Raw genomic sequence first — 14588 nt, forward strand, 5'->3', positions numbered from 1 at the left:
GGTTTAATACCTATGACGATGTAACGTTTAAAAAGTGCTTTGTACAAAGATTATGCATATAAGATTCAGCTGAAATTGAACGCATTCAATATCCCAAGCGATCCAAAAAGTTGCTAGATCGACAAGTATCTAATATTTAGAAATTATTAGATGTGATGCTGATTTCGCATGTTTTGCATATAGTCATAAGGGATAATTTAATCCTTAATAGATGACAAACTAATTGCCGTGTTTTTAGGATAAAATATGATTATGTCGTAATTGAAAAAGTCGAACTATTGTTAAACTCGTAGAGGAAAAGCAAAAAAAAAAAAAAAAAATCTACCAGTATTTCTCAAACATACTTTAGTCAAATAAAAAAAACACCTACCAATTTGTTTGAGAACGCATAAATTTTGAGTTATTTTGCTGTAGTTCCTTTCATGTCGTATAACAATGAGAAATAATAGTTTATTGGCAATTTTTGTTTCCGATTATACCTCGAAAACAAGTATATCAGCTTCAAAAAAATTATTCTCATTTGTAATGTTTAGACAATTAGGTTGTAAAACATTTTTTGAGAGCAGGGCAATTGTATATTCTCGAACAGACAAAAAGAAACAAATTTTTTTTAACTGATTTTCTTTCAAAACAGAGCTGTTTTTTTTCAGTCTTTTTATTTTTATTTTCTCGTATGCGAAATATATAAAGAGAAATTATTGCAACCGTCAAACAACTCGAATTCAAAATTTTCACGAATATCTTCATTTCAGATCTCTATAGACCCTAAAGAGAGATTTTGGGAATTATGTCTGTCTGTGAACACTATAATTCAAAAGTACTTTGATCTAGACGGATGAAATTCAGTATGATTCAAGATGTGGTCTTTATTTGTATATTTCTATCAAAATTTAAACGAAAATCATTCAGAGGAAGTCAGTGTGTCCGGCTGTCCGAGTACATGTGAACACAATTCAAAAAGTAAAGAGCAAGATAAATACAATTTTAGTAGATAAAGAACTAGATCTGCTAGAGGAGTTGCCTGTGGTAAGGTCTCGGCTTCAGAACCGAATAGTTTCAGGTTCGTGTCCCGATTCCACCGAAGAACCGTCGTGTAAAGGGTCTGTTGCATGTTTAATTTGTCGTGACCAAACGTCCTCCCGCTGGTGTGGCGTGGTGGGGAGAGGGGGGTGCCAGCTCAGGTGTGGTCCTCGTCATCTGACCGAGGTTCAAAATTACGAGGCCAGTCCCAAAATAGCCCTAGTGTTGCTTTAAACGGAACGTTAATATAACTAAACTAACTAACTAACTGCTAGAGGAGTTTTTAAAGAGTTAGATATGAATCTACATTTTAGATGCTAAATCATAGGTTTCGAATCTAAAATGCAGAATCTTATTCAATTTTGAATCAAATTCTGTCAAAAGCTTAATTGCTTGTCGGTCTGTATTTTCTCATGCACATAATTACTACAAATCGTATCCCTAAAATTTGACAACACTTGTAGTTCTATATCAGTTTTTGATTTCAATAAGTCGGGGAAAAGGCGTCCAAAATACATATTTGATTTTTGTGTTCTTGCATTTTAACCACATGACAGGGAATTATCGCCAAAGATCGCATGATAAATTCAGTAAAAATATTCAATTCATGCAATCTATATTTAGTAACTATTGTTTGTTAATGCCCTGCAAGACATTCGCTGCCTTATTTAAGATCGCCACTTTTGTATAACATCTTTATCATCAAGCATGAAAGAAAGATTTGGTAACATAGTTGTTAAAGAACAGCATAATACTTTTCCAATATTCAGAATACTTTTCCAAATTTTCTTATGCGTTATATTAATAAGATTAAGAATAGTTTTCATAAGTTTTGAAGTGTCTGGAGAATTTTGTGGGCAAAGGATTTTAACAAAAGAAGTGAAATCTCTGCATGATATTTTATATTTTAATTAGATAAGTGATTCTAGTTCTTTATCTCGCTATTTTTAAAAATTTTTTTAACTTTTTCTTTTTTTTAGTTTTCACATAAAACTGCTATTTTTGAATTAAATTTTTAAGCAAAAATCCATAATTACAAATACATTTTTATAAATAAGACAAATATTGATTGCCTTATTTTATAAATAAGGCAAATATTGATGAATTAAAATATTGACTTACGATAAAGACAATACTTTAATTCATCAATATATCCTGCTATAGCATTAGAAACTATTTGATATTCTGTTGTTAATAGCTTCATTTGTAAACTTTTCTTCCAAGTTATCTGAATCTGAAATATATGCCTTCCAATTTTATATTTAAACTTTGAAAGTGTTCAATTTTTTTCTTTGTTTTTCTAAATCATGTAAAGTAGAGAATCTCAGATTTGAAAATCATAGCGTGATACTGTTTAGACTTGATTCGTCTGTCTTGTCTTCTTGATAGCATTTTGTGCGCAACGACTTTTACTTTTTAGTACACGTAGTATAGTGAAAGTATAGTAATCGTCAAAAATTCTAACTGGGGATTTTGACGAATCTCCACGCTTCAGACCTCCCTGTGTCCGAAGATCACATTTTTGAAAAATGTCCGTCTGTCTGTCTTTGACAAAGATTACTAAAAAACGCTTTGATCTAGACGGTTGAAATTTGGTATACGCTCTTTATACTGTGGCGGATTGAATTGAGCGAGAATAGAACCTGGGACCTTGCGGTTTGCAGCCGAGTAACATGACCACAATACAAAAGCAATTGCTCGTGTAGCGTAGCTGTTAACTGGCTTATAAGCTTTCACCACAATACCAAATTTTTAGATTTCTATCAAATTTTGTGCAAAATCTGCTCAGAGGATGCCTATCTGTCCGACTGTTAGAATATAGTTTAACACGATAATTATAAAACGAAGAGAGCCAGATTGATAAAATTCGATGCACAGAATTAACATCTATAGTCTAGATACCTTTCAAATTTTGAGCCAAATACAACAAGGGGTTGGCTGTCTATTGGTCGGTACTTTTAGAAATATGTAAAAGCGATAACTAAAAAATGCAATGATTTAAATATATCAAATTTAATATGTGATTTTGTGACTACAAGTGTAGTTTTGTGTCGAATTTCTGTTTCAGTCCGTTCGGAAAAACGCGACTAAAACAAAAATTTAATTTTCATATATTATTAGCTACATGTCAAAGATTAATCTCCAAAATGACTCGTCAAGTATAATACAAGGGATTCATTAAAAATGCTAAATGCGTGCTAAAGGTTAACATTTCGTATTATTATACTCCAATTTTATGCAAAGTGTTTTCTGGGATAACACCTTTATTAGAGTATATGCGAGAAAGTTTTGGGGAGACCATAAATGCAATTCATAGAAAAAATGCCAGTCTCAAAGTATTATAAACTTTCTTCTCTGGGATGTTATCACGTTAAAAACACATTTGATGTTTTGAAAAATACTATTAGTTAGCGACAAATTAAAATAAAGAAATATTTATTATTGCTCAATCGCAGGAGGGATAAAAAAAACTCGTATTGCTTTATCACAATCTTGATTTGTTGTTGGTCGCAATTATATGAAAAAACAGCACTACTACAAAAATGTGTAAAAAATTGGTATTGGAAGTTTATTAAAAATAAAGATTACATTGCAACGAATTATAATTAGAAACTCTAAAATGCTCCTTTTAAATTTTTTTTAAAAGGTGCAAAAGATGTTTTGTGCGATAATGAACATCGAAATTATTGCGCACAATCCTTAACATTTTGATTAACCTTTAATTCAAAATCCAAATCAAATTTTCAAAATTTATTTCGTAGGATTCACTTATTATTAGGAAGTAGCTACATCAAATTTTGTACTCTTAAGTCCAACAAGACGTTTTGAACAATTTCTGTATGAGGTATGTCAAAAGTTATAGCTAAGGTCCAGCCTATAAATATAGTCAAATTAAAATCGAGGAATTTGATGCGTTTATTTCCAAACCTAGTTTTGTTTTTATATCTTTGTATGCAAATAATATTGTAGAATTAATATTTCTACAAAGAGTATCATCTGCAATGATATTCTTTGGTTTGTGAAATAGTAGGGATGAAACAAAGTCATTCCAATCGACTTTCCTTCATATTTTCATAAGCTCCGGCACCATTAAATCTCACAATTCTATTCAAATCCCCCCCCCCGAAGTACCAATACATTATAAATAATGGAAAATCTTCAGAAAGATAAACCTCAGACAGATAAAAAGAAGTAAATTTATAAGAGTAATGCACAGAGTATTTCTCATTATTAATTTGTATCTCTAAAATTCTGTTGGCATTAGATCACAAGTCAGGTTTTATATGATGAAAACTTTAGAACTACTGTATTAAAATTTATTTATTTGAAAGAATAGTTATACTTAAGCGTACTTAATGCCCCATTTAAAATCAAGTTTAACCCTTATCGTGGCAAGATTGCTTTTTTGAAGAAAAGAAAAAAAATGTATATAGGTAGCTTATTTTATATTATATATATATTTTTTTATATTTTTTATATTTTATATATCTTTTTATTTTATAGTGGTAGTATATTTTTATAAAGTTGTATGCATGGTATACTATACAAAACATTTAATTTCAAAGCATTTAATTTAATAAACAGCATTTAATTTCAAAGTTTTACAAACTTTTAAAAACTACAAAAGATAAATTAAAAAATACCAATTATCTGTAAGTGATTAACACCATGAATCTATTATTATTATTTTCAGAAAATAAACCTTTCACTTTTTAAAATTTTTTAAAATTTTCAATTTTTAGAATTTATTAAAATTTATATAATTTTTTTGCACATAATATATCCGCATGTTTTTAATTAGATATCTCTTCCTCCATTCAAATAATAATTGAAATTTTAAATTTGGAGTTTAAATTCACAAGTAGTTACAATCAGAAATGAAATACCCTTATCTTAATCAATTAATCTCAGTGCCTTTACATTATAGGACTTCTAATTATAGATTTCAAATTTATGAACTGAAATTAAGACAAAGACACTAAAATTCGGCATAAAAATTATACATAATTTAGAAACATTTCAAGTTTCTGTGAATTTTTATCAATAAGATTGTACATAATATTTTATACAAATGATTCATAAGTCAATAGTCCTGTTTGAAAATTATTCATTATTTATTTTATATTCTATTTCACACACCTTTCCTAAGATAGTTAAAATGATTTTATAATGCTGTTTTCAAAAAGAGTCATAGAATTTATTTAGAATACCCATTTGTCCCAGAAGCATCAGAACTCTCTTCCTGTTAGGGTGAAATATGCAAAGGAAATGTGTTTTTTCCTCGCCATTTACGCCTCCAACAGCCTTTTTATGTGGTTTCTTATTTTACTATTAACTTCCGAAAAGCTGTTCTGTTAGCTTTTCCTCTAGTTATTTTTTATAAAGTAGATAATAATAACTTGATTTGATTTATTTTAAATGCTAGAAGAGGAAGCTATTGTAACGGTTTCTATTCTTGTATTGGCTGACTATATAACATTATCTTCATCTTTTGATAGACTCCTTTCAGGAAATCTTCCTACTAAATGGTTCTCACGACAAGAATATTTCTGCAAAGAGAATTTTTCAAAGAAAATTTCAGCATGAAATGGTTATTATTTCTTGCCTGTTATAACAAAACATTTAATGAAGTGACAATGATCTAAAAAGTCGTGTGGATATTAGTGAAAAATGACCTGAAAGCTATGAAGGAAACAGAAGCGAAATAATTGGCAATTGAGTGAATTTGAAGTAGGCAGATTTATAAGACTGCGATATGGAGGATTTTCCTTTAAACAAATCGAAATATCAGTACCGTATTTCTAATTAGACAGCTGCCTAGTGTATTTAAGTTAAGAAGAGACTGCAACAAATTAATTTTAGAACGTTATTTTACTGGTCACCAAATAAATAAATTTGTAAAAGAAAATGCAAATCCTATGAATCATAAAATGATAAAATAATAATCAATATCTAATTCATTTATTAAACTGCTCAGGTTCTTATATGTTTCATTAAGTAACTTTGTAAAAAATGCAAATTCTATAAATTGTAAAATGCTAAAATAATAATCAATATCTTACTTATTAATTAAACTGCTCAGGTTCTTAGATGTTTCATTAAGTAAATTGTAAAAAATGCAAATCTATAAATTTTAAAATGTTAAATAACAATCAGTATTTTACTTATTAATAAAAGTGCTAAATTTCATATATGTTTCATTACATTTCTTTGTTATTAGAATATTTATAAGTACTAAAAATCTTGTGCATAAATGTATATATCCAGCAATCTAGGATTATAATAAATAAATAATAAATAAAATTTTCACAAAGTTAATAAAATAAAAAATGAACCTAAAATAAAATGTTAAAAATAGGTTGAAATATAAAACTAAAATAACCAGTTTCTTTAAATAAGGCTCTGAAAATGTGCATTGCCTAGGCCCTCAAAGTACCTAAATCCATCTCTAGAAGGATTGGAGAGTTTGAAAATGTCTGAATTCATTGATAACTATGGTTTTAGGAGAAACAATTACAGATAAATTAGGGGAAATTGGTGAATTTATAGAATGACCGTAATTGATAGAAATGCGTCGAAGGAACCATTTCGAGCAGTGACGAAATGTGGAGTCATAATGAACAGTTACGTGAAGCTCACAATAAACAATTTGGTACAGTATGGCTGCGCAAAGCAGGTGGAAAATATAAAAGCGTAGCTCAATTGCAGAAATATTTTAAAGGGCAGTGTTGCGGAGCAGTTTGATGATGGTGTTTTTATAAGAGTACTGAAAATATGTTAATGTGCTGTTTTTAAACTAACAATGGAAGTAAAGATAGATTTATTTATATTTGTAAAATGAGATATTTATAAGTTTCTGTGATGTCTAGACAAATCTATTTCATTGATAGTCATAACATTTGGCACACAGATAGTCGTAACGGTGACTCAATGCATTTCGAAGTCCGAATTATAAAATCCCAAATATAAATTTTTTATTTAATGCTTTGCGTTATTTTGTATGTTTTTTCTGCGTATCTGTCCATGGTAACAACATTTCTGAATTCAGAGAAAATCTTCATGTTGTGGAAGAGAACAAATAATTGTAATTTTGTTTTGCTTCTTTGATATAATTCATAAAATTTCTCAAATAAAAAAAATTAAAATTCCTTTTTGTCACAATTTCTAGATGCGAAATTCTGATTCTATTAACTTTTTTAAATCCTTTTTGGTCAATATTCAAAGATTTCTTTATATTTTCTTAAAAAATAATTAAAACATTGATTGATTTTTAATAAAAAATTTTCTTTATCGATTTGTGGATTTATGTTCTGCTAGAGGAAATGTCACTTCTTAACTGATTTGAAAAGGAGTCGAGATTTTCTTAGCCAATCCGTCTGGAGAAGATTAATTTTTTTCTTTTTTTTTTTCATTTTTTAGTTTAGGAGCAAAATTGAAAAATAAAAATTCGCAAAAATTATTTAACTCCTAATTATTTTTTAATTAATTGTATTGTTAATTTAATTTATTTATTTCAGTTTTTATCTTTTGTAGTTTATTAGCCTAAAACAAAGAAAAATAATCACGCCAAATCAATACTATTTCCATACTTCATTTTCATAATTTAATTTTAGCTTATTGTGGACTCGAACTTGTTCGCATTCATCAACATCAAGATTGTTCTAAAGTTGTGAAGTTTTAATAAATAAGGCAAACTGAAAAATAACCATGCAAGTTATTTTTTAAAAAATAAGGAAATAACAGTGCAAAATGTGATAACTTAAAAATAATAATTTCAGTAAGTAGATAATATTAATAAGTGGTATCACAGTATTTAAAATGCAAAGTATTAAAAATGATTGCACTTATTGTCATGATAGAAGTTAAAAATAAACAATAAAAATCATATTTAGTAAGATTTTTTTTTTGAAAACGGATTTTTTTTCTTGTGTATGAAATATAGAGAAAGTATTTTAATTGTCAAAAAAAAAAAAAAAAGAATTTGACGATTTTGGATTTTCGGATCTTTCTTACTTAGAAAAACCAATTTTTTTGGCATTATGTCTTTCCGTCTGTCTGTAGGCCTATATATGAACATGATAATTTTAACTCGTTTTGAATTAGATGGATGAAACCTGATATATGGTCTTTATACTGAATTTATAGATTTTTGTGGTGGTAACTTCATAAGCCAGATAACAACCTCCGGAAAGGCGAGTACACTTTTGTCTAGTGGCTTTGTTACTCTGCTATGAGACCTAACGTTGTGAGTTCGAACCTCAAACATGCACATTGGTGACCCTGGTTCTGAACAACCGCATCCTTCGTTCAGCTGTCGGGGCTCCATCTACCGACAGCAATCACTCACACACGCTTACCTCAAAAGGTTCAATCTGTCTGAGAGTGACCAGTGCAGTTGTGGTGGGATAGGCACCGCATTCACTACGGAATGCATCCTTACAATCTCCCGGCATATGAAAAAACCATCACCAAGCCATGAACAGGAATGGCTTAAAAGAGTCGCCAACAACTTCCTTTCCAGGCAAAAAATCCACAGTATAATCAAATTTATAAGTGAAAATAGAGACCTATTCTTGCCTCCATAGCTCTCAACATCTAGTCTCCTGTAACAGATTTCAATCAAACAGAGATTGTCTTCATTTCCATTTCTCAAATTATTTTCCATCTGATTTTTTAACTGCATCCTGATCTACTATATCATAAAAAAATAAGTGAACACAGATTATATGTATATTTTTACATATTTTATCTCTCGGCATTATATTTCTAAGTTTATTACTACAAATTATATTTCTAAGTTGAAAAATTATGTAAACGGTCTCATCATAATATAATTTCTTATATAATTGTAAATTCTGTAAATAGTTATTTTTGTTTCGTTTTCCTACTGTAAATATTTTGTTAATTAAATAAAATTCCCGTAACATGCCCACCAAACCGTTCAGTGACCAGAATAGTCACGGATACGGGGGTATGAGACAGCGTTCTGTTCACCGTCGCCTGCCATAACGCTTGGCGCGATAATAATGTTCGTCGCTCGCCATAACTAGCGCGATAAACTCCAGCGACTCACTGATGGGGGAGTATTGTGGTGGTAACTTCATAAGCCAGATAACAATCTCCGGAAAGAAGTGTACACTTTTGTCTAGTAGCTTTTTTACTCGGCTATGAACCCTAACGTTGCGAGTTCGAACCTTTCGCTGTTCATAATTCCTTTGAAAATGTAAGTGGAATATAGTCAAAGAAAATCTGCCTGACTGGTGTCCGAATATAAATTAACACTATAAAAAAACCAAGAGAACTAGAATAGATAAAATTTGATACATATTTAACATTTTAAGTGTAGATACCTAACAAATTTGGAACCAAGTCCTTTAAGGAGTTAACAGTCTGTCATTTTGTTCTTTCAAAAGCATATTAACAGGGTAACTTAAAAGAACAATGACTTAAACATGTGAACATAGTCATGTAATTTTTTAATTACAGTTGTAGATTTGTGTTCAATTTAGATGTTTAGAACAGTTGGAAAAAAGGAGTTCAAAACCCAAAATTCGATTTTCGAATACTATTAACTGCCCGCCAGGGATTAATCAACAAAATATATCGTTAAGGATCACACGATACATTCCGTAAAATCGCTAAATTCACGCCATAGATCAATATTTCACGACTATTTGTTCTCCATTGTCTTGCAAAATATTTGTGACTTTACCCATGATTCACAGTTTTATGTGGAAGGAGGTGAGACCTTTATTGGAGAAGAAATACGCATGCGAGAAAGTTTTTGGGAAACCCCTTTCATTAGATTTCTTTTCTTGTATCATTGTATGTTTCTTTATGTTGAGTATAAATTTCAGTTTTATTAGTTTTAAAAAAATATCATCCTCTTATAAAGCAAAAGCAGGTTGAAAAGAATAAAATTTTTGAGCCATTTTGATATTAAATACTAAGAAAGAAAATAATTAGAATTGGCATGCTAAAAATTATTTGTTGTTTGATATTTTTTTAACCGTCGCGTTCGCAAATTAACATTGTAAGGTATGTATATCTTAATATAAAATCTTTGATCTGGTCTACTTTAAATATCTTTAAACACTTTTGAAAATCTTAAAATACTGAAAGAATAATTTGATTTTTCCATTACCAATGATTCATTTAGTTTAGTTTAGTTATATTAACGTCCCGTTTGAAGCAACACTAGTGCTATTTTGGGACGGACTTAGTAATTTTGAACCGCGGTCAGATGACGACCACTGATTTGTATCAATCAGAAGTCAGGCACACGGAGCATATCGGAAAGTTTTTAGAAGATATTTGTAAAGTTCAATTAAAAAAACTGATTATCCTGATTTGCTTGTTATATACTGCTAAATTACATTTTTAAAAATGAAATTAAAGATTCTTTAATATTATTTCGGCATGCTGAATCTTGTGCTATTTGTTTTTAATATAGTATAATCTAATCTTATTTATCTTGTTGTAAAATGATTTAATACTTATTTAACATCAAATTTCTTACATTATATTGCTAACCAGACGCCTTAGATAAAACAATTGATAAACAATAACAGAAATGGAATAATATGGGAACACATAATAGTAAAAGCAACGCATCTGTGAGATGGAGGTATTAGGCGACAGATTAACCCTTTAAAGGCCATTTTTTTCTAGTCATATTATGTTAAAATATTTTTAGGCTTGAAATTAGAATAAGAAAAGGGATTCATTTAACTTATTAGATACATTTAATTTGATTCATTAATTAATTTGGTTGATTAATAATTAAGTAACAAATCAAGACATATCATTTTGATTGAGATAAAGAACTGAAGCATCTAAGTTTCTGTCTTTCTAAAAAAATTTGTCAGAATTTATGCTAACCTACAAAATTTCATACAAAGATTGATAAATTTGGTGGGAAGCATACTTCCCATGGCCCTAGAAAGAGTTAAGCTAATTTAAAGATTTTGCTTTAAAATAGATGCTCCATTATTAAGCGTATATAAAGTTATCGCACATAACGCTACTACTGGCGTTTTAAAATCCACTTGTCAACTTGCAATAATAATTTAGCACCAATATTTGGACAGACATTATGAGCGAATCTTCATTTGAGCTTAATAACAACATAGCAAAATGCTGAATTCTTGGAGAAATAGATTCTCAATACTCTGTTCCTGGAGTTACTTGGACATGGTGTTCTTTTCTTTCCACCATAGATCGTTACAATAACCATTTTAGTGATCGTAATTTGCGCTTGTGCTAGGGGCCGAGTTAAGATCTGTAGGGGGTCATTAAGTACACATTTCGAGAGCTTTTCCTCAAACTATTATTTTGTATTGATAATATATATCTATAAAGCAGTTTACGACAAATTAACTATTAATTAATTATTACGTAATATTAATTTTACAATAAATTAAAATCGTAAAAAAAGTTTTGTAATTTTTCCATTTTGATTAAAAGTGTTATTAAATTCAAATTTTAATTTTTTTGTTCAATAGTTTTGAAACAAATTTTTTGCAGACAACTTTTATTTAGAAGTTTCTCAAATATAGAATTTCGCAGGCTAATTATTTCATGTGGTTCTGTCAGTTAATTAACACGAAAAGAATTAGAATATTCTCATATGGAAAACCATTTGAAAACATGAACTAAATAAAGTCAAGGACGAACATTCTGAAATTTATAAGATATTTAATTTTAATATGCTCAAGGACATAGTAGACAAAATGAAAATACAAAATTCAGTTATTTTGAGAAGGCCGCAAAGGAATCTAGAGGTCTTGCAAAGTTGCACGGCCTATTTTGTATATTTGATAACCTACCATATTTAAGACCATATATTTGAAAGTAAAAAAGCGAATTCATTCTTTAACCCTCTGGTTGCGTAATTCTTTAAAATCACTATTTAGATGCGATGTTTGCAAATAAGTTCAAATATTTTTCAAAGAAAGTAAATTGATATTATATGTTACATGGTAATAATATAATATAATAAAAATCTGTATTCGTAAAAATAAACACTCTAAACTGCGAAAAACGCGAGATGCAACAGAAAATGGACTGATTGCCAACCCGTGGAAATCTCAGGATACGCAGCTGGAGGGTTAAATCTGTCAAAAGAGTTTTGATTTAAGCTGTACCAGTAAGAGAGTCCCATGGAGGGCACCTTGTAATTGCGGATGAGAAGCTCCCAGTAAGGTGATTGGTTCTAGACACCCTTGCGGCTACACGAAAAGGTGGGGGTATGGCTTCTCCCATCGATGACTGAACGTACTTCCTTAGGGAAAGGTTGTATCGTGGCCGGTGATGGCCTATAAGACTCTACCACAGTAACAGCCAGCGTCGCTGTTGCGGTCAAGTTTTTGTGATGCCTAACGGAAGGACGGAGTAGTCAATTTGTGGTTGTGGTACTAATAAATGAACAGTAAGAAAAATATGTCAAAAAAGTATATACCACAAGAGTTGTTGCATCCATTATAAAAATTCCACTTCCACTACATGCATATATGGGTGAAGCTTTTAACTTTCGGTTTTCGATTTCAAAACATTACCATGCCATGAATAACATTATACTGCAGCATAAGAAGCAAGACCTAAAAAGCGAAAAACGACCATAAGTTTTGAGTGCAAAAGTTTACTAAGAACTAAATAAAAAGACGAAGCACCAAAACAAAACGCTATTCAATGCCATGGAATTTTTATTTCTCAAGAAAATTACTCCATCGTGTTTTTTTCTTCACATTACGATGCAAGAATTTCCCGAAATCGAGAATTTACCGTCATTTAAGGCATTCACACTTTCACTATAGCTCTGTTTATAAAATGAGGTTACGCTTAGCTTGGGAACATGCTTTTAGGGGTAAAGGAACAAGAAAAATTGTTCATTCAGTGTGAAAAGCATTTATACCTCCCATGTCGTGTTGAGAGAGAGTAAAGGATTACGCATTGTCCTTTCAGAATAAGAGGACACACGAATTTAGAGGGTGAAAAAATTTCAATTTCGGTTTTTAGTAAACTGCGAGACTTTTCGAGAAACTGAAATCAAATGTCTGCTTATTTAAATATAGGGCGATTCTACAGTTAGCTTACACCTATTTCATAGCACAAGAGCCATATAGTTGGCTTAGTATTGCTTCCTTTTTTATAATAATTCAATGAATCTCGTTATATATATATATATAATCTTTTAATATTGAAGATAGAAAAATATCTTAGAAACTAGGGACTGAGAGGGATTTTCAAGCTATAATTTTGACTGTATCTAACATGAACAGTTTACGTTGCCAGATAGTAGCTTTATTGTAAAGAAATCTACCTTTGCCTTCCATCTTGCCGAGAGGAATTTTTTTAGATTGAATTCTTTTTTTCAATTGATAAATTTGGACCAATGGCGAAAACGCTCCATTGTTTGATATGGCGAGGCCTTGGTTTGAGTTGGATACTGTAATTTAGGAATTAGGAATTATACAGGAACTTGACTAGTTCGAGCGGTTTTCATTCGTCGTAGCTGTAATTATTTCTCTATTCCCTTGAATTTCACATTAACTTAATTTTAAAATATATTCAATATAAATATTTTAATATATATAAATACATTCAATTTTAATATATTTTATTATTCAGATTTATTTTAATTCCAAATCAAAATCAAAATTTGGTTTCATTTTTAAATTATTTTTGTTAGTTGAATATTTACCTACTCTGCCCTCGCAGTGATTTTATGTCATAAATTATTTTTATTCCCCGCTTCAATTAAGAATTAGTTTAGTTAAGTTATATTAATGGCTCGTTAACTAAAGCAACACTAGGGATATTTTGAGACGGTCCTCGTAATTTTGAACCACTGTCAAATGACGAGGACGATACCTGATCTGGCACCTCCTCTCCAAACTTTCACATCAGCGGGAGGATGATTCAGTTAAGGAATTTGCTTTTATACAAATTAATCGAACAAGAAAGCAATCAAAAAATCACCATTTGTAAAAATTATTGAACCGTTAGGTGCGAATTATATTGTTTATTTAAAATTTTATTGTGTGATTGCGATATTCTAGATTTGTTTATTAAACTTACCAATTCATTAAAATTTTATTTTTGAAATATACTGTCTCCCGAAAGCGTTCGTACATTTTTAAAATGCGAAGAAAAAACATTGTATCTAAGATTTGAATTCGAATATGAAATCCAGTATTTTTCTCATATAATCACTATTTATTTTGAAAAAAAAATTATTTTTTATTGTGTTTATTTTGACAAAAATAAAGACACAAAAAGACATTTTTTTTTTTTTTTTTTTTTTTTGCATTTTGGTAGCATTTTTAAAATTCTATGGCTTTAAACTTTGTTTACTCCTTCTCTATGTTCTATTTAATATTTTAAAATGATATGTAGTCGACGGAAACCACAAACAGTATTCAAAGAGTGCTTATTTTTTCATCTTAGTAGTAGTAAATAAAATCGAAATACCGCTAAATTGGTAGATTTATCTCATTCTACACTAGGATATGTATAAAAGGCTTTAAAAATATTAAAGCGAAGACAAGATAAGAAGCCGTCCAGCG

Source organism: Argiope bruennichi, chromosome 3, assembly GCF_947563725.1.
Source record: "Argiope bruennichi chromosome 3, qqArgBrue1.1, whole genome shotgun sequence".
In the NCBI taxonomy this organism is placed as follows: Eukaryota; Metazoa; Arthropoda; class Arachnida; order Araneae; family Araneidae; genus Argiope; species Argiope bruennichi.